This window comes from Tachysurus vachellii, chromosome 17, assembly GCF_030014155.1.
Source record: "Tachysurus vachellii isolate PV-2020 chromosome 17, HZAU_Pvac_v1, whole genome shotgun sequence".
NCBI classification, from domain to species: Eukaryota; Metazoa; Chordata; class Actinopteri; order Siluriformes; family Bagridae; genus Tachysurus; species Tachysurus vachellii.
In genome coordinates this window covers 3,532,501-3,554,995 of record NC_083476.1, presented here as the reverse complement: position 1 = coordinate 3,554,995, position 22,495 = coordinate 3,532,501, and the positions used below count along the sequence as shown (strand labels likewise).

Here is a 22,495-nt window from a genome sequence, read left to right as displayed (position 1 = left end):
TTCCATCTATAATCCTCATCTACTGTATGTTCGTATCTTGCGACCGTTTTCTTACAAGTTATCCGGCGCTCGCCGTTTCCTGTGAATTCCAGGACACGTCACACCATAAAGTCAAATGCAACAGATACACGGCGTTGCTTTTTATCAGCGACGTGAACAAAACGTCACACAGGAAAGCAAAACTTTACATCTCTGGATCTCTTCAGCAAGAAAAAGCACGGGATTGCTAACGTAAAAAACAACACCGACTTCCTCTCAGAAATCTATCTAATGTATTACGGGTTCCAGTCTTTATAAACTTGCTCAAAAGACAGTGCTCGTTGATGATGGAAGAATAATTTATATATTGATAAAAGGTAAGTGATTTTTATAGCAGTCCAACCTGCATATATGTAAATACAGAAGCATAACTGCAAAATACCTGCGACTGTAATCTATCTATTCCAACGACTGGAGCATTATTGTGCAATAAAATGGTGGTAGTGAAAAGCAACAATCAACTGACCGCCTTAACCATGAAACAGTTTGGTCTTCAGGCTTCATTCTACAATACAACGGTCAACGAATTGATTTGTGCTGACCCGTGACTCGATCTCAGTAACTACGGTATAAACGCAATCATGGGAGCAGACACTGGGGTTCTTAATAGGAGAAGCACTTATACACCAACGCTCAGAATAGACTTGTGGGATCTTAAATACACCAACATATAAACCACCGAGAACCAAGGACCCTTATTCCGTTATCCTCATGATGCCGTTATTAACCAGCATTCACACGAGAACAGCACACACTGCGCTACTGTTTACAGCAATCACTCCAGTACCACAGCTCCGACCGTCACCATTACGTCTAACAAACCCTGGCATTATGAGCTGGTACTGATCTGAGATTAACCGTTATTCGGTACACAAAGGCGTACGACGATACCGCAATCACTGCGCTATAGACACAGCAGCCTCTTCATCAGTCTAGGTGAAGATGTGCACTCTTACAAAAGGCCCACGGTTCAACCTTTCTCTGATTTAATCGTAAGCTGATGAGAATCATCAGCTGTTTTAGACCAGGGAAAGATGAGGACAGTGGCTCATAAAATGCTGGTGTATAAAACCAGCTTGCTATAAAACACCTTCCAACTAACAAGCAAGAAAAGTCTGCAGAATAAGTTAGACTTTTAAGGAGCTCCTGGGGTGATACGGTGGTTTTATATAAGTCAAAGCCAAAAAAATAATAAACTGAAGCCATGAGATAATTATATTGTGGCTACCAGAATATACTGAGGCTACAGTAAGTTACTGATGCAATGAGATGATAACGATAAGGCCCAGAGATATTATACTGAGGCTATGATTTATTATAGCGGTTCACACGATAATATACGAAGGCCAAGAGCTAGTATCTTAAGGGCGAAAGATGACATATCAGGTCCGTGAGGAAATATATCTGGATCGTGAGGTAATATATTGAGGCCATGAGATAATATATTGAGGTAACAAGATAATAGATCGGGTCCATGAGGTAAAAATCTGTGTCATGAGACAACACGTTGCTGCTAAGATAATATACACCGAGGTCATGAGATAATAAGTGTAGCATCGTGAGTCATCTCCATGCTTAGGTTCCTGTGGTGCTGTAGAAAAAAATTATATGTTAATTCACAATATTAAAACACCTCTGCGAGTCTGTTAATTCCATGTTCCCCGGGTAAAAGAACATTCTCCGCTGTGTGAAATTGGTTCAGGGAAAACGGCTTTTTATGCACCTTTTGATCGGACGTAAAGACTTACTTTTTGCAAGAAGACTAATTTTGTTAGTGCACAGCACTTCTGTTGATGGTTTGTTTGTTCTATAGATAGCTTCGTTTGTATTTGCACGACTCTTCGTACGCGACGTTCGTGTTCTATCTGAAAGACGTGGGGTGGAGGTTTCGTACCAAATGCCGAGACTGCCTTCTTTTTCAGCAGAAACCAAATAAATCAGAGACAAAATAAGAGGGAAAAGAACAAAGCTGAGAGGTAGCGGCGAAGGTACGGTCGAACGGCAGACGAAAGAAAACAAATAAAAAAAAAAGCTGTCATCCTTTGACAGTCTATCCTGAAGCTGTGCCGTGCTCACACACAGAATAATGCATTAGCTTTCTCCTCCTGAGGTGCACCTTCCTCACTGATCCTGCTTCCCTACTGGGTTTCAGAGGGAGTTTTCAGGGCATCTCCTAACACCAAAAATTGACAATATCTAACACTCCACAGACAGAGAGAGCAGATGTGACTGCAGGAATAGAAGAGCAAAAGAAAAAAGAAAAAAGAAAAAAAAAAACAATCTAGATGTGAGAGAAGGAATGTGTAGGAACTCCTTAGAGAAGGTTGTTGTGTCTGAGTAGAATGGAAAATAGGAGTAAAAGCAGGCGGGAGGGTGAACGGCAGTCTGGTAGGCTGATCTTTAACCCAGACGGTGAGCCGCTCCCAAAACAGTGGTGAAAGAGTCAGAGCATCTGTCAAACAGCGTGATAGTGAAGCATGGGTTTAAACAGGCAGGAAGACGTTCACACGGTAAGTCTGAGGCAAAAAGTGCGAGTCGGTGCGGCAGGGATGAGGTGATGTATCGGTCAGAAAGGCACCTGTGAGTACACTTCTGTATCTCGGGACTGAATCACCAGAACTCCTGAGACAGAGGAGGAAAAGGGCTGAGGAGAAAAGTGAACCCAAACGACCCTCCACCTTAACACCCAACCACTCAAAGACTGTGCAGCTTTCAACACCAACCCACTCAGGATCAATGTACCACACAGTAGACAAATTCACAGCAATATAATGCAACACGCTTTGTGCCAAAGAAACAATAATGGAGCAATGTCAGGGAAGCTTTTATGGATAATTTAACAGCATCCCATAGAAGGGAAGCCTTTCCTGTGGTGAAAAATGTGGACAGGCCACAGCCTGCTATGACCCCCAAGGCAAAAGCGTTTTGTAAGTACCCCATCTCCCTGTAATCATCAACAACACACAAGTGTCTCCCACAGGAGAAGTGCATTTCGGCTTAAACGAGCGCGTGTGTACACACGGGTTCACGAGAACCGCCTAAATCCGAAGGCCGCCGAATATCAAATTCGGCCAAATTGCCTTGAAGATTTCCAGGTCACACAGATGTTAAACCTTCTCTGGAGAAAGGCTCCACTTGGACTAATTGGAGAGGCAGACACAGGATGAATAATGCATGCTGGTAAGCAATATGCAAATCCAATAGTATTATCCAAACACCGAGCGTATCACAGGAACCCCTCCGTGTCAAAAGCAAAGGCCCCCTATAGGAAAACCATCTGTCTTAAAATCAAACCTTGAATCCATTCTTAATGCAAAAAAAAGTAGATTCACTTTCAAGCACAGCTTAGAACTGTGCTGGAGAATACACGGACATCGGCATTAATGATTTTTGAGGCAAAAACGGTTTGAAATAAAGGCTTAAATCTTATCTGCCTTCTCCTTTATACCATGTGGAAACTGTTTGGTCCAGGAGTTTGTCTTCAGTTACCATGTAATGACTACAAACCCTCAAAACTACTATTAGAATAAATATCTAACGTAAACAATCCCACTATAGATTGGCCGAGCAGAACACATGTACAGTATATGAGCTCTAACAAAGAAAAAATGTGTTCGTGCTTCTGCCCCTTTTGAACTAGAAGATCCCTGTGCAGGGGTACAAAACTTGGCATGAGGAAATGGGTAAGAAGTCAGGGGTTTTATTCCCTAATGGCCCATCTAGTCCTGACCGGCCAGATAACGTCAGCTTACAGTGGATCTTTATCACCATGTGCACCGCATGACCTCGACTATCAAACCTCATCAAGGCATTACAAATGACAAAGAGTAGAAGCGTCTCCTCTGTACAGGCCTTGCACGAAATCAGACAATCTCAATCCGGACCGAGCGTCTGACCTACCGTAGGCGATCAGACCGCCTCGTTTCATTCCATTTCACTTCATTTCTACTCCTACACACCTTAAAGCATAGATGAGCTCTAAACATACAAGTCGTAAATCAGCGGGTTCCCTTGCCGGCTTGCAGAAAATGCACATGAACGCCTTTGGGGAATGTTTTTTGTGACATGTTCTAGCCTGCAGGTGCTCTACAGCCTCTGTCCTGAACAGCACTACAATCTATAGCAGTGTAAACTTCTGCCCTCTCGTTGATATGTTTGGTGTAATGAGGTACTCAAGCGGGGTTGCTTTCCCTTAGTTCTGCACATAGACTGCATTAGTAGCCTGCGTCGTGTTCTCCGTTCTCTTTTCAAACAATGTATATTTGATGCATATCGTCGCTGTCGGGCGGAAACCTCGTATGTCCAAATTTGGTCAATTTCATATTTTTTCACATATCGATGCTATTGGTCAGTCCCCACGTGGGTCTGTTATTTTTACAAGTTATTAACCAATCTAAAGTCTTGAAAATAGCTTGAGTACAAATCTCATAACTCCATTTGACACTTCAACTGTCCACCTCTTCCTCACTCCGCGGGAGAGCTTCACGGCATATTTCTCCTCAAGAAGAGTCGCAACGAATCAACACGTCTTCTGAGGTAAATGTCTTCAAAACACTGGGCTCAAAGAAAAAAAATCTTGACCCCCGCTAGTTCTGGTGCTCGTCTGAGGACAGGAATTCACTGTAACGTGGACTAAACCCTGTGCACTGCAGATAAGGAACGGCGTTTTTTTAATTTCCTGAAAAAAAAACGGTTTTAGAGATACGAGGATTCCGCCTGACAGCGACGAAATAATCAACCTTACGTATATTTTCCTAAGGATTCTCTAGTACCAGAGGTTAAAAAAAAAGAAGAATCGACTTGTTTATAATATCTTGAACATGCCTAGCCTACCTGGTGGAGGCTTCTATAAGAGCTCATGAAGAAGACTCCATACCATTCTATAGGGAATCTTCAAGCACCAGTGGTGCAGCATAATCCAAAATATAGCTCTTAATATTCCAAAAGTTATTTATCTCAAAAAAAAAAGAGAGACAGCAACAGATCTCTCTGATTTGGTCTGTAAAATCCAGTCTGGTACCCCGTAGTTCCTTGTGGACGTCGATGGCAGGAGTTAAGTGTACTGGATGCCAAGAACCTCGGCCTTCGAAAGGTTGAGTTGAAAATGAGGATATTAAAGCGGAGTGCTGACACTCAGAGCCGAGTGTCATAAGCATAACAGTGAAAGAACCAGCTGTGAAAGAGGACGGCCATTTCCCAACAAGGACAAACACGCATCCTTGAGGTAGACGAGCTGTCGCCCAGCGTGACGCGATCTCCTCACTCTTCCCTAATCGTCTTAAGAAGATTCATACCTTCTTAGTGCAGTTTATGTGGTGCCATTAGAACTGAAATATCTTCCAAATTAATGACCACTCATCTTGATATATTGCCAATAGCTTTTAAAAAAAAATCTAAGTGATGTGAATGACTGAAACCCTTTAGAGACATTCTTGGAGAGCTTCATGGTCAGGCTGCCTCCTCTATGCCCAGGCCATGATGACCTCAAAATTACTTCTATGCAGCTTAAAGAGCCTGATTATTTCATGCTTGGTGTAGGAGGTGAAAGCCTGAGGTGGTTGAGTAACGTGCAGCTAAAAGCTGCAGTACCTGGGTTAATGGATGTCACAAGAAGACCTGCAGAGAATGAGTGACTCCTGTGAATCAATGGCGTGATATTTATGACAGTGTATCGCGAGTGCCAAGAGCCGCATCCATCTATCTTCAACAGTGTCTTCGCTTACACGTTTACGGCTCAAGCCACATGTGGCTTTATCCCTCATTTCACTGAGATATGCAAAGACCCGCTGTCGTCATTCTAAAGAGTTCTGAGCTTGCATTTGTGGAGAAATGGCTCATCTTTATCTTCATTCATCTTCAGTAACCTCTTTATCCTGATCAGGGTTGGACTAGATCTGGGGGTGGAGATTCATATGGCACCATTACAGAGCACCCAAGCAAAGATCTCAAGGTTTGAAAACACATTAAAACATTACTATTAACAATTTTCATGCAAATCACTGCATGCTTAACAGTACTAAGCGGCCCATGAACATCTGTTTGGTGCGTTTGACCTACGTGACTTTCCCAGTCAACTAATATTCCTTGACACTCTGTATCCTACGATAAGGTAACGCAAGCTATAACAACGCTCTGCTCGTATTACCCAATAGCGACGAATGTTTGCATACTTTCAAACAATCTAGACTATAACGATCTGAGAGAAACGGCACTACAGCTCATACAAAGTTCCAGCAGTTTAAAACTTTTCCAGTTGGTGTTACATGATAAATCGTCTAACCAGTCTATTCATTTTGTACATGTACAGATTTAAAACTAAACACTAAAAAGTCCAAAGAGCTGGATCATGACTTTCATGTGTGTGTGTTTAAATGTGCAGCTGTTAGTACTCTACTATTCTCTCCATGATTACCTCAGAGATGGCTAATGTCATTAGCATGAAAAACAACCCCTTAATTACTCATCTGACTCTGGGGCGTACATGCACAGCTTCATTAAAATAATCGTCTTCATAGCCCAGATAAATAATTACTCAATCACCGGAGACACCGTTTACCCTACCTAATGAGCAGCGGTGCATTGAGTGTACAGGTGAAGCGACGGTCTGCACATCAGAATGCTGAGCATCTTGAGGTACGAAGGGACTATATACTGTATGTTTAAAAAAAAATTGCAAATGCAAATTTTAATGGTAATGCATTTTTTCTTATACATGAAGTGTTTATTTCATTTCAAATGATTGACACGAGTCATAAATATCGTCAAGACCGATGCAGGCCGTCCTCTGCGTTAGACGAACGCTGACGCAATTTATAATTATAAAGCACTTGCTTATAATATAAATCCATTTAACGCAGGAATAATTATATATGTCTAAATTCGTTCTGCTTCTTCTTAATCTTCTGAGTTCGGTTGGTTTCCTGCGCAGATGTGTGGGTGTTTCCTCCAAACTTTTCCGAGGTGACTCGCCCTGGATATCGCCCTGCCGAGTTGTACGAGAACGCACACGGTCCCTCTTATGCCAAGACCAGATTAGAGTCGGTATGTGTTTAATTAACTGCTAAATTTAATTTACAGTCAAATATAATATGCAATAGAACTCATTTTCTTCTCATCCTAGACTAGCAATAGCACACATCCTTTTCACACTTTCGGTTTGTTTAGGCAAGTGAGAACACAGCAATCACACTCGAGGGTGGGACCAAAAGCAACAGGTCCAAGACAGCCTGATGAAGGTGGTCTTGGCCCGCTTCCAAGCGAAGTCTAACGTGTTGAGAATGCGGTTCAAGCCTGAATGGACCTGATTCTGTGCATTTTGCAGCTTTTTTTGTAAACACAAGCTGCTAAATTACATGGTGCAAAGATGCCAAAGTGGATGTGAGGACCTTCATCCTATTCTGTATTTCTAATGAATGAATGGAAGAGATTCACAAGAAGGGGGGTCACGGTGGCTTAGTGGTTAGCACGTTCGCCTCACACCTCCAGGGTTGGGGGTTCGATTCCCGCCTCCACCTTGTGTGTGTGGAGTTTGCATGTTCTCTCTGTTCCTCGGGGGTTTCCTCCGGGTACTCCGGTTTCCTCCCCCGGTCCAAAGACATGCATGGTAGGTTGATCGGCATCTCTGGAAAATTGTCCGTAGTGTGTGATTGCGTGAGTGAATGAGAGTGTGTGTGTGCCCTGTGATGGGTTGGCACTCCGTCCAGGGTGTATCCTGCCTTGATGCCCGATGACGCCTGAGATAGGCACAGGCTCCCCGTGACCAGAGGTAGTTCGGATAAGCGGTAGAAAATGAGTGAGTGAGTGAGAGCGAGTGAGATTCACAAGACCTTTTGAGGTGTGATAGTGTCCTCACGCACCTCTTAGTCAAGTAGGACTATATATTTTAGTCCACGTCATCCACGTATCTGTTTCTTATTGTCTGAAAGAAAAATGATGGAGCTTGTAGTCGACGCATGCTCGAAGAATAGCTGAAACAGACACTCATCTCTTATTAACAGGAAGAAACAAGGAAGAGCTTTGTCAGACAGATGTGTTGAACAAGACCCTGTACTGACAGGATCGAAAAGCAGCTCCTCACCACTGATCCCTTCAGACAAAGACACGAGGATCGGGGAGGGTGAGAGAATCAGAGTCACTTGGTTCCTACACCTACACTTTCATCTGCCTACAGGGACAACCAAGGCCTTTTCATGAAGAAGCCTCTGCAGAAGATCAGAACTGCATCCATGCAACCACAGACAGCCTGCCAGCCAGACTAAAAGAGATGCTTTAATCTGGCAGGGCACGGCGAGGGCAAGGAATGATAATAAGCCCTCAGACACGCAGCCATGCAACTGAAGTGCAAATAGCGAGTTCGAGAGCGGTCTGAAGACGCTTAGCTTTGACGTGTAGTACACGGAAGCGTTTGAAGCAGACGCTCCCTAACACCCCAAAGCCAGCGATTCGGGAAAAGATGAAAAAAAAAACAGGATAAAATGTCACACGGCATCAAATCGTGTTCATCTTTGATGCCACACACTGGCCTAGTTAACCAAACACCCGCACTGTAAATCAAATACAAAAAATAGTGTAACGCAAACTGTTGCAGCAAAGTCTGAAGAACATAATCGTATAGAATCAAAGTCTTTATATGCTGAAGTATTAGAACATCATCACACTGGGAATGTTTCACACTGTGGCCCGAATCAGAGCGTGATTCATCTCAGTGTCCTTTGCAGTGTGGTTCTGGTCCCAGAATCACTTGATTCTATTGAACCTCGGCGTGTTTTCAGTTCTTACGCCCACACTAATCCGGAAAACGGAGTTTACGTCTAAAAACGCTCCGCGTCCACATTATCGTTTTCAAACGTTTTCCAAAAGTTGCTCATCCACTCTGAAATGTATGAAAACGCTCACATCTCCCTACTGCGCGCGAGTAAAGCTTCGACCTGCGTCATTTCCGCCAGGCGTTTATTTACTTTCGACTGCATCACATGACTAAAAATGCGTAATAGTATTCAAAAGCCTCCGCCTTCACAGTCCGCAAGACGCGAAGACGCCGTTTTCAAATTTATCCGCTTTGGAGAGCGTCTTCCAACAGCTACGTTTTCGTCGACTTAAAACGCTGTCTCAGTGTGGACGAAAGGCCAACACGGAGATAAAAATATACGTTTTCAGACGAAAACGTATTAGTGTGGACATGGACATAATCGCAAATGAAGAATACGACCGTATCGACGCGTCATTTTTTCATTATTATTATTATTATTATTTCAGCGCTATTATGCACAGTAAGATAATGTTGTAGAATGTCCACCAAACATGTTCCTTTTATCTCTAACAGCTCTAATTGTTCTAGTTGTTCCCTTTTCAGCCTCTAGTACGTGACCCATCATATAAGTCTGTGTGAAAGCTGCTGTTATGAAATGATTAAGTTGCTGATTAACCTTCTGACCAATCAGGATTTGGAATTCAACGCTATCGTATTATAAAATAAAGACGATACAGAGTATTCGGACGTGTAACGACGGTGTAGAAATCAGCCTCTGTGAGTCTGTCCAACATTTCACTTCATTTCCCTCGTTCTCTAGATGACAGGAATTTGCTGTCATCATCCCAGAGGTCTCGCAATAAACCGGTAACAATTAAATCCCGCAAACTTCGATCGCAATTAAAGCCTTGGTTGCTATAAGGAACAAAATACTGTATGTTGGAAACCTTTAGGCTGAGCGGTGAAATAAAGAGAGGATTTTTTTTTTTTTTTTTCGCTATACAAAAGCAAGAACCAGATGTTACAGCTGGACCAGGTGTAAAATCCCTATTCATGGTTTATGAGGGAAAATTACAGCATGCGACGTCAGAACAAAATGAAAAAAAACTGATGCTGGAATCAGAGTCATGACCGTGTCATGATTGTCTTTACAGAAATAGTTGTAGAAGCGTAAAGACTCATGATCTCACTATCGGGTGTCGAAGAAGAGGACATTCCTCTTCATCGTGTCGGCTGAAGACTTTTTTTTTTCTTTCCGCTCTCCTCTGTCTTGCTCGTTAGAGATCGAAACTCTCCATCTGGATTTCTGTTGAAGTGGCTTTGTGACAATGTCTGTGGTTAAAATCTGAATATAAAACGCATACTAATGTGCTTCATTGTGACAGCCATCATAAAACAGAGCACTTTCTTCTTAACAAATATCGCAGCTACGTATAAGGAGAACGCGACGTGACACGAAAGAAGCAGTTATTATTAAATTAAACCAAAAACAAACTCTTGGGGGGTTTTGTGAGGCGTTCGGCTTGTAATTTTCAGCGCCATGCTTCAAACCTGACGCTATTGGCTCAGTACGTTAATCCCACTGACTGTAAAAACGACTCGGCGCCGTCTGCAGGCGTGTCGTACACGAGGAAGAAGAACGGATTCCACACACGTGTGGACGAGGGAGAAATATAAAAAAAGCTCCTCGTACTGACACGGAGATGCCAAACGAACGCCGTTCTTCCAAACCACACGATGACATCACTGCAGCGACTGCGGAGCATTTACAGTTCATAAAGTTCAGCACACTTTCTCAGACCTTCCACTTTTTTTTTTTTTTTTGGCCTTTGGTCGTTTTTGCTCGTCTGTGTGTAAGAGTAACTGGCAGTACAACAACGTTAATAGCTTAAAACACACCATTTCTTTATACGGTGTTAATTTAATCAGCATGTACAAAACAATAATATTTCGGTTCCTAGCAAGCTGCTAAACAAATCGGTCATGATGTTTAACCTTGTGGCATTGCTGATATACTTCAGAAGGTACTTTGCAACAGATAACACTGTGTCTGAGATCGTTTATATAAAATAAAATATATTTACAGCGAGCTCTAAAAAAGGTTCAGTACTTTTGTACTTATGTTCATAATTTATTTTAGTAATAAAACATATTCTGTGTAACGCAGTTTGAAGGTTGCACTGAGAGATAAAAACAAAGCAACTGTTCGTGCGAATTGTGTTTGCTTTCCCTTTAAACCTCTAGCACCTTGACGTAAAAGAACGAGAGAAGTGAGTGTGTGAGAGTAAGAGAGAGAGAAAGAGAGAGAACTCATGTACAAACTTGCCTCAGAAGTGGCCTGATTTACTTCTGCTAAATACCACAAGAGAATCTTTAAATAAATTGCTGCAGTTGTAAAGCCTTATTGTGTGCAAATGCATCATGAAACCAGAGGAAGAAGTCTTCAGGAATACGATGTGTCAGAAATTATTTTGTCATGAACCGCAGTGTTACTTTGCCGAGTCACATTCTTCATTCATTAATGAACATCACACTTAAAGGTGAGGTCTCCGTTGTTTGAGAAATGCGTCAGATAGCAGAGTCGGACCGACAAACAAAACAAAAACAAAACTGACGTGTAGCCAATGAGCAGAAAGGGGCGTGTCTTGTCAATATGGGCGGAGAGAGTGTTCAGTGCGCATGTGTGACATTAGCAGAAAGCGGTTTTAACATTGACATGGAAGATAAAAACAAAGAAAGAAAGCGTAGAAAGGCTTACGATAAGGTAAGAAGTAGGACGTGTTAATATAGGATCAGCTTTCCAGCGCTGGAGAGAACTGAACGTCTTCCGCGTGAAACGGAGCTAAACCTTTCACGGTACAACACACAGTACTACAAAAACACATTTGTATTACCATAGTATTACTCATTGTGTTCATTTATTGATAAAAATATCCCCTCGGTCAGCTGCCCCAGCAGGTTCCGCCATAATACTTGTCTGGTGTATGTGTGGGGCGGAGCTATCAATACAGGGGTGGGACCCATTTGGGTTAGGGGTGTGTTTGTTTTGATGATTTCAAATGTCAACATTTGCTTTCAAACAACGGAGACCCCACCTTTAATTGTCACGTATAATGTTATGTAACCACCACAAGATATTATTTGTAAACAGTCAGCTTGTCCTCCATCCTCTCTTTTATATAAGTATATTTTATATAAGTAGCTTTTCAGGTCACTGAGAAGTGAAAAGGAATAAACAAAGCACTGAAACTGGAGACTCCTTGCATAAAAAAAACAAATCAACGATTATATTGTTTACTTTTTTCTTATTTTTTTAAACTACAACATATTTTCTAAATAACATTTATTACTTGTACGCGAGTAATAAATCGAAACCTATCCAAATCCTTTATATCTGTAATTCCGTAAATTGGAGTCCGAGGACCTCCAGGGGTCCATGCAGCAAATCCGTGGGTCTGAAGATTTGACTATTTTGTTACCGCGGTGAAAATCGCAACACGTTATCTAAGTACATTACTATTTTTAGGGGTCCAAGCACCAAAGTCATCTCTGATGGAATGTGTTCTGTTGGTGGAAAAATCTGGAAGAAAAAGCTGTATGAAATTTGATTTGGCAAATTTCAATACATGACATAAATCATTACGGCATGTCAGAGCTGCTGTTATTAAAAAAAGAAATATAAATAAATAAATAAATAAATCCACACTTTCTGACTGAAGAATTCAACACCGCTGTGGTAATAACAACAAATACGATAACATTGTTTTCTGCATTTTAATACATCCCATAAAAGCCCATTATGGCCACTTGCTGCTTCTAAACCATATAATTTTCATCCATCACGAAAAACACTCGACTTAATGTGTATCCAGTAATGTGTATTTTCTCACAAAGGTTTAGGTTTTTTTTTTTTTATTTAACATCTATAGAAATGCCTGTGCCATGAAATGCTACAAGACTTGTCTACAGTGCATGTGTTCTTGTAGGATTTCCCTGATGATAGAACATGAATTTAATATAAACTCATTTTATATCAAATATATTTCTATAAATATAAAGTTGCGTAAACTTGCACTGAATTTTAGTGGTTAAAGGTGAAATCTATATATGCTGCTTATAAACAGCGTCTCAGAGAGCAGAAATGAGTTTCACCATTTACTTTGAAGATAGAAACATTTATGTGGAAAAAAAAAAACTTGAGAACGATATGTCTACTTTCATATGAGCTTCATATTAAAGGTGGGGTCTCCGTTGTTTGAGAAATGCTTCAGAAAACTGCGTTGGGCCGCCAAACAAAACAAATACAAAACTAAAATGTAGCCACTGAGAAGACATTAGCAGAAAGCGGTTTTAACATTGACATGGAGGATAAAAACAAAGAAAGAAAGCGAAGAAAGGCTTACGATAAGGTAAGAAGTAGGACGTGTTAATATAGGATCAGCTTTCCAGCGCTGGAGAGAACTGAAGGAGCGGGAAGGCCTGCGATGGGACGGCGAGTTTGTTTTTTTTCCTTCTCGATAGGTGAGTAACGTTTGTTTAGCTTTGTTACACAGAACTAATATATGCCTTTGTCCTTTACATGATTATGCTTGTGTGTCATTTTTGCTTGTTTGTTTATCTGCAATCGTATTGTTCTTCCCTTCAGCTATGATAAGGACACATTTCTTTCAATTAGTTGCCTGGGTTGCGTATGTATGTGTGGGGCGGAGCTATCAATACAGGGGTGGGACCCGTTTGGGTTAGGGGCGTGTTTGTTTTGGTGATTTCAAATGTCGACATTGCCTTTCAAACATCGGAGACCCCACCTTTAACCACCACTGTGAGAGGGACATAAATGTATATGGACAAATGCAAAACTCCATTTTTTGGCTTCAGGTCGGTCTGTAATTTAACCTACAAACCCTGATCATTCTCACGAAGTATAGAAATGCCTTGAAATGATACTGTCTCGATATTAGGCGATCCTGACTCTACTAAACTCCGTACTATACTTACAAACCGTACATTATTTAGCACATTCGAATGCATTCTACAATCCGCTATAAAAAAATAACCGTTCTATTCAGTGTAGGTTCAACAAAGGACGAACCTACTGAACCTTCCTGATGTGTCCTGACATTTAAAGTACATAAATAATACAGGAACAAAGGACACATTCAGACAGCGGGACTTAAGGCTGCCATTTTGACTGAAGTCTAAAAGATTCCACAACTCTGTATTTTTTTTCTCCCCCATGAAACAGCGCAGGATGCTGGTATGATAACGCCGTTAACGTGCGCCGTAATCGAGTCGACTCTTTGGAAGAATGATGGCAGGTGAGTGGGAAGTCATCCTCCAGTCGCTCCTGAAAGAGTGTGAACATGAAGCTCGGTGTGGAACACGTTTACTGTCGCCGAATCGGTGCACGATATCCGATTCTAATTATATCCTCGGCCAAATGAGAGTTATGAACGAAATGTGGTTGGGGTGAGAAGACAGATGGAAGCGTCTCAGCGACAGTTCGTGTGGGCTCGGGGAAAGGCAGCACTGCGAGCGCCGGTGCCAAGGAATGCCGCTCGTTCCACTACCACCAATTAGTGCAGGATTAATATGGAAACTGGAAGTGAAAAATAAAAGCTGGGTTTGTTGGTTTTGAAGTTCTCGAACCTTTAAAACATCTAGAAGACTCTCACACTGGCACTGATGGATGTGCCACAAACAAAGGATTAGAGTTTATAATACGGTAAAGATTAAAGTCTCCAATGATTGTGATTTGTAACAAAGATAAATCTGTAACTTCAATGATAGATAGATAGATAGATAGATAGATAGACAGACAGACGGGTGTATTGGTTGGATGAATGGAATGAATAGATGGATGGAGAGATCGGTGGTGAAATAGATAAACTGATAGATAGGTAGATAGATGGACGGATGGATAAAAAGATAAACTCAGACAGACAGACAGATAAAATAAGAGAGTGACAAACTGGTTGGTGGTTGGTTGTATGGATGGATGGATGGATGGATAGATAGACTCACAGATGGATGGATGGATGGATAAATTGATAGACAGATTGTTGTTTTGTGGTTTTTCACTGGTTGACAAGCTACATTATTAAAAAAAGTGCTTCTAGCTGCTATACCGTAAGCGCTAACAGAAACTAGCTTCACGGATGTTCCACAACATTAACTGGAACCGTAAACTAATTAAACAAAGTGTTCCGTGTTCTTTAAACAATAAAGCGTTATCATCAGTAAATTGCTGTTGTATAAGAGGTATAAAACATGCTGATGTTGGAAACTCTTTGTATTCAGGGTGCTATCGGGTAGCTCAGGGTCATGTGGAGCTCCAGCTCTGACTGCTTTCCTGTCGAACTTCAGTCCTTAAACAACACGAGCTCAGAAGTGCAAGATACCAGAGCTGTGGCATAAAAAAACCACGACAGGTATATTACCTCTCCTCTCTCACTAAATCTGTTTATCACCTGCTGTTACACAGCAAATTAAGCACGGAAATAAAACCGGAATCATGACCGGCATGGGGAGCGTCTGCCATTAAATATCATTTTCTCTCTGTGATTCGGCTTCCCTTCAGCTCGCCGGGAAGATCATTTGACGTGGCAGGCTGGATTCCTAAAGTACTTCATTTAACACCCAATAAGACAGAGTTCAACTCGTATCGTAGTAGTTAATTAAGAACATTTTTCTACATTAACTGGTAATCAGGCAGTTTTATGTATGTATTTATATATAAAAGTGAGAGTTTTCCCATTCGTCAGAATCTCTGGTGTGCAGGAAACTCATCATCAAACCGGCATCATTTGATATCATAGAACAGTGTTACTCATTGCGCGGCTCGCGAGCCTCCTGCGGCTCGCCGAGCTTTAATATGCGGCTCGCATGGCAGTAAATAATACGATGATATGATCATGTGGTTAAAATTTATTTTTCATTTAAATAACATTTAAAAACAATCAGGGAAGCATAGAAAAACGAATGTGCTCTATTACAAATAATAATATATATTTATATATCTTATTTGACTCGTCACTGACTCGCTGCGTTCTGCGCAATAGCCAGTTTTTGGCGGCCGGCCAGAAGCTAGTTTGTGTTTCATGCTAGTTAACAACTTGTGTTTACACAAAATGAACAGCAACAAAGCAATGTGACAGTGACAAAAGAGGTAACTGATGGGGAACATGCATCATCCGCAACTCGAGTAATTATTGTATTGCAATATCGCACATTGTATTTAAGCAGATAAGCTATTTAAGACTAAATAACTTGGCATACTTTGCGGTGAAAGTGACTCTCCTATTGACTTTGTCCTATCAGTGTGGCTCACATGAAAAAAATAGTGAAGACCACTGACATATAGGATCGTACAATATGGTCGAAAGTTTAAATCATGGGTTACATGAACGTGGGTTTTTTGACTCTAACCGTCTCTGAAATTTCATTTTTTTATTTAAAGTGTTAATCCTAATAAACAGTCTAGGAGTTATACTGATCTAATTTCAGTGCGTCTTTAGAGAAATCAGACCTGGTTATCTGATGGGACGGAACAGACGGACGAAATCGCGGTCTCTGCGTTTTTTGAGAGTACTCGGGATGATTTGCTAGACAGAGATGATTTACAAGAAATCTAACAGCTCTCATATTAACTCATAAATCTGACTGATCTAATTAAATTAACTCAAAAAGAAAGTCAGGGTTAATCTTTTACGTGGTGCCAAACAGCTAGCTAAGCGGATGAAGAGGCTGTTCACAATGGCGGCTTGTCTACAGGGGCAGGTCCTTTGGTGCCCCCGGCCTATCTGACAGCCGCTTAACAACAACTGGGCTTTTAACATTTAGTTTAAACACTAGATCTGGATCAACAACAACAACAACAACAACATCTTACTTCTTATTCACAAACATTTAAACCTACGGCATTGAGCTACTTAATTTGAATCCCACCGCCTGCTGCACTACACACATCAGCTGAACAAACGATTCCTCACTGGAGCTTTTACGTGCATCGCTATTGAATTCGTTATTTGCCCGTTCTGACCATTTAAGCCTTCTCATGGGTGAGAAGTATCTAAAGCTGAAAGGGACTAACACACAACTGGGGACGAAAAGCACCACAGGAAAGAAAAGGGTTTTGACATTTCAGCGAATTCCACTTTACAATTAGCTCTATAAAGACGTCCTCTCGAGTCCCTGCACATTGTTCTCCGAAGACACCACATGCTTCGTGTTTTAGCATTCAAGCAGCCGGGCCACAATAAAGTGACTGATCTTCACTTGGAGGAGAAACTGAGATAAACAGACAACGAGAGAGAGAGAGAGAGAGAGAGAGAGAGAGAGAGAGAGAGAGAGAGAGAGAAAGAGAGAGAGATGATGAGTAAACAAAGTGACCGAGACGCAACACAAGCAAAAGAGGAGAGTTAATGATGAAGCTTGTGTCCGGCCACATGAACTGGAGAGTGTTTGTTTCAGTTCACTGCTCTCTCTCTCTCTCTCTCTCTCTCTCTCTCTCTGTCTCTCTCTCACACACACACACAAACACACACACACACATGTCGCATGCACAGTCAGAGAAGTAGTTCATTATTAAAATATTAGCTCACTTTGCCTAACTTGGACAAAGTCAACCGAGGCGACGTGCAGCACTTTATAACTTGAAAGCGTTAATCTTTAATTAAGGGGGAAAATCTAAAAAAAACTACAGAAAGAAGAGAACGAGACAGAGGGTCGGCTATATTTGCCTTTAACTCGACAGCTTCCTGGAAAAGCGAGAGCTAATAGAGCGGGTCAGAGACGTTGTGGTAAAACTTACACACGCTCAAAACCTCTGAACGTCTGCAGCTGCCCACACAGGAACCCGAGCTCCACAAAGCTGCTGTAAAACGTCGGACGAGAACAAGACTAGGCAAGTTTCATTCTGCCAGAGCGCCTTTCCACTGTGCTGCATTTTTCATGTAACTGTCAATGGTACGAAATTGGAGATGCTTCACATATTTAAGGACGTCTCTTGCTGGATGGTAGGATGTGGTCCTGCATATCTAACCACTGAGGAGAAAAAAGATTTATTTGGTGGATGAAGACCTGTAGGCTGATGTTCAGTGCTGAAATGATTAAAAAAAGATCCAATACAACGCTTCTCTGTTTCACTATATAACAAATCTGTTCCGTTTTTGTTTATTCAACATTTCACAATAATGCTGTCTTGCTATGATACGGTTTCCTTTCATAAAGTATTAATCCGATATTTGGCGAAACCACTGTATCTACTACGGATGATACGATTCATATTCTTATAATGAAATATTTTATGATATGGCTGAGTTTCCTGTGATTTGATACGATTTCTACAATTGTAAAAAAAAATAAAAGGGTGCTATGATTACGATACGATTCTTACGATACGGTTCTGACACCGGAGACTCCGTCCGAAACCGAAATCCCTTAAACCTGTTAAATAAAATAAAAACGTATTTCTTCAGGGTGTGATTTTATTTCATGGTCGATCTTTGTGATGAACTAAACAGATGATGTCATCTTTTGGTAATCATCTCTCACACTGGTATAAAATAAACTTCCGCTGGCTGAACAAAAGCTGGTTTTGTTTGTGCTCTTGTTACGTCTTGTTCGGTTTGACAAAAACGCGCCGCTATCCAAACAAAACGTGCGGCTCTTGTTAAAATGGTAGGATGTGGACAAACAATCGCTGCGTTTCTGCATGATAAGATGTTTAATTTATGAAGTGAAGAAAGTTTCTTCCTGTTCTACGCTCAGCCTGGGACGTGCAGGGAGCTGTTAGGACTGCGTGGGAGACGATGGCGCAAAATTGAATGTGTTCCTTCTGTTTTTCCTTTCTCCCATCCTTCCTTGCTTGGTTCCTGCTTCCTTTTCTCTCTCTCTCTCTCTCTCTCTCTCTCTCTGTGTTCACGTATCATTGTGGTGGCGGTGCTTCACAAACAGCGTTATCAGGCCCCGTTATCATCCCGTCACACTGAGCGGGGAAGATAAATATAGGCAATTAAAATTTAAATTGCAGAGCACATGGCTGTGACACTCTTTCCTCTCACTTTCTCTCTACCACCTCCTTCTCTCTCGGGCTCCTCCGTCGTTCGATGTATAATTTAGCGTCTGAACGGTATCACGTACAAAGACAAGCGACATTTACATACGCTTCGGAGACGGACTGCCGAGGACCGGCTACCGTAGTTAACTGGTCAATTCCATTTCCTGTCTGATTTCTGTAGCGTACTTCACCGCGCACGCTGTCGCAAAATTGCACACACGTTCCAGGAGTGCTGAGGTGTATACAGAACTCGAACGAGCAAGAAAGCGGTGACGGTGGCAAGAAAAAAGCCATAAAAAACTTAATGCTATCACAACAGGATTAAGGAGAGTAGCTGTCGCAAATAAATCAGCTGGATGAAGTGATGTGGAGTAAAACAGTAAGAGAATATTTTAAATATAAACCTTTTACAAATTATTTGTAAAGCATCTGCGCGTTTATTTATCAACTCACTTTATTTAGAATATATATATATATATATATATATATATATATATATATATATATATAAATAAAACGGCTCGTGAGATCTGAGGAAGGGGCGGAGCTTCCTTAAATACAGCGCTCTAATGTTAAACTGAGGATCTCCGACAGTCAGGTCTGGTAACATGACATCATCAGAGTAAACATCACTAGATATCGTGTGTAACAGAGTATAAAGATGATGATTTGAGCCCATACATTCTTTCAGAAGAAAGGTGTAATCTGTTGCTTAATTCCCCACTGAAAGAACAGCGAGAGTCTTAACAAGCTGCATGATCTACACTTCTACACCAGTGACCCCAGTTTTCTCTGGTGCTCTAAGCCCGATGCGCTAACTCAGCGTTACAGCCACGCTCGCAGTTAACGCTGTGTGGCAAACGACACGTGTAAACACTGCAACGAGGCCAGAACCTTCTCCATTCCACACACTAGCTTTTAATTATTTAGTTTGCAATTAAGAGGCGCATTTTGAGAGACTGGATGCGAGTGTGAACTGTGTCCGTTTTGATCGCGCGTCGATAATTCGCCCGCAGAACCTGAAACTCTGAAACTGCTCGTCCTGTGATCGATACGGCATCGACTCGCTCGCTGAATTGGGTTTTTTCAGCCCTGTGGTTACAACCGATTGTTCCAGCGGAGTCCGTCAATGTTGTTGTTTTTTTTTCTCCTCGCACCAGACGGTCTACTAATGCACTGGAGATTCACTGGTGGAGAAAAAGAAGTGATACAATATAAACAAGCTAAAGCCTTTATCTAGTTCATCGTGGCTCATTAGTCAGTCGCTCACTTTCAGTAAGAGCTTTATCCTGGTTAGGGTTGTGGTCGATCTGGAGCCCATCCTGGGGATGCCTAGCAGCATGTTTTTGAAACCGGAGAACCTGAAGGAAACCCACATAGATGCGGGAAAAGCAACAGACCCGTAACCCGATCTCAGAAACCACTGCACCGCTGTTTAGCGGTTCCTCAGGATGCGATGGTTCGCTGCATTAGTGTCTGCATATTGTGACTAAAAAAAAATAAGAAATAAATTTTTAAAAATCTAAACCGTACCTTTACTTAACATCAGTTCATTCTTTCAGAACACAGGAGAATTAATGGATTTTCACACTGCACTTTAATCCTGGTAATGGTAGAGGAACGTTTCACACTCGGAATTTGGAAGGAGACTTAGCACTGCTAGTTCGGCTGGATGCTTAGCAGCAGAAACCCAATCAGAATCTGAACAGCACCTCCGTGCCTAAGATCACGTGCTTTGTACTAGGGCTGGGCGATATGGCTGAAAACTGTATCACGATATCAGTGTTTCATATCGGTCGATATCGATAATTATTGATATTTTTTATGGCCCATTTAAAATAAGGACCAGGAGTAAAATATATTACATTTAAAGATTTTTATTTTAAACTTAACCTTCCTCTGATCGTAATCCCCTCAGTTATTAAGACAGAAATGTCAACAACCAGGAAAACTCACATAATTAAAATGCAAACATAAGTCTAAAAAACTGCTGTACTGGCGCGCCGACTTTTCCTCTTTTATTTACAATTTCCTCGCTCGCTGCGGCTCATTTTCTGCTTATCAGTCGCCGGTTACTGAAGAGGAATCCAGCAGACCAGCACGAGACAACGATATGGCGCAACCAAACATGATACTGTTACATGATTGGCTGTTAGTGTGTCACTCCCTACGTTGTTAGGTTACCAGAGAGTGAGTGCCTTTGTTAATGCAACCAAACTTTCTTCGCAACCTCTGTTTTCTTCCGACGAAGGATAAATAATATCAAACGTTTTATCAAACACATTTTTTTATTGATATCGATCACGTGTCTATCGCGATACATATCGTTATCGTTTTATCGCCCAGCACCTACTTGGTAGAGTCACAGAATCCCTGCGTGTTGCGTAAACGGCAGTGAAATCGTTAAAGTGTTTTATTTTCTTTTGTCTTTGTGTCTCAGAAAGCTTTAAAAGCCCAAGGAGGATTTGCATGGTGATATTTTTTACCTCTCTGACGCGAAAGCGTGAGACAAATCGGAATTTAAAGTGGCTGCACGCCGTATTTATACAGTGAGAAATGTCAGATTATGGATCCCCAGGATTAAATGTAAACCCCGGGTAAAGTCTAAGCGGTGTGGAAGACAAGATAACCCAGAATCCTGTATAACCGAGGTTTACTAGGACCCGGTGGAACCGTTTCAAGCATGAGAAACCCTTAACACAGCTGACCGAGTCATTCTCAAAGTAATTCATATTCATGTATGCGTCTTTAATGACCAAACAACAGGAGCTCTTTAGCGCTACCACCCACTAGCCGGATCCTTAATACCAATTAACGTGCCTATTAATTTTTTAAAAGGCTTCATTTTTTACACATAACTACAGTTTTGCTGTAGACTAATATTTAAAAATCTAAATGTGAGCATTATCTGCCCTGCTGTAAATCTCACCAGAGCTCATTGGACTTCCTGTGGCCTAGATTAAGAAATATGACGAGAGATATTTATAGTATTCGTCTTCTCCGGTACAATTCTCTGAAACAGGGAGGTGACGTATGTTGGTAACAAACCACAGACACTTTATATCAGAGCTGAAATCCTGTTATCCTTTTTTTTTTTATACAAGCAGGCAATGGACAACACCATAAATTTTCACCTAATTATCCTGTGAACGAATCATTTCCAGACGGTGAGGCAGCAAACAATTACGCCGAACTTGGGTGAGTGAGTAAAAGCTGACTGAAAGGCAATAACGTTCGAGGAGGAGTCGAAGGAGGAGGAGGAGGAGGAGGAGAAGAACAGAACGTGGATGAGTAACAACCCGAGCCGTGTAGCCGAAACGCTTTTTTTTTTCTCGAGCTGGAAAGGTTTCACAATCATGCTGTAAATATTCCGCCATCATCGCCAAGAGTCTCTCAATAACAGGCGAGCGTAAACATGATTGCTCCTCTGGGTGGAAGCGTACGAGTCTATCAGAACATCGGCAGCTTGCACGCTGAGATCCATTACACCGGTTCGCAATTTGGTGTGAAAAATGGCATCTTTTTTTTTTTTTTAATAAAGAAAGACGTGTTGAACCGTAGAGATGGTAAAAGATGAAAACATGCAGCTGTGTATCGAATGAACGTATTCAATGTTTGGCTCGTTTGAGACTCTCACACATCAGCACTAA

At 41.5% G+C, this 22,495-nt stretch overlaps 1 protein-coding gene across 4 annotated transcripts in view; it reads right to left on the bottom strand.

Annotated features, from left to right (window-relative positions):
- The window catches only part of vav2 (vav 2 guanine nucleotide exchange factor), a 162,709-nt gene that overhangs the window by 118,011 nt on the left and 22,203 nt on the right, over nucleotides 1-22,495 (bottom strand). The gene's annotated exons all lie outside the window — the stretch shown is intronic.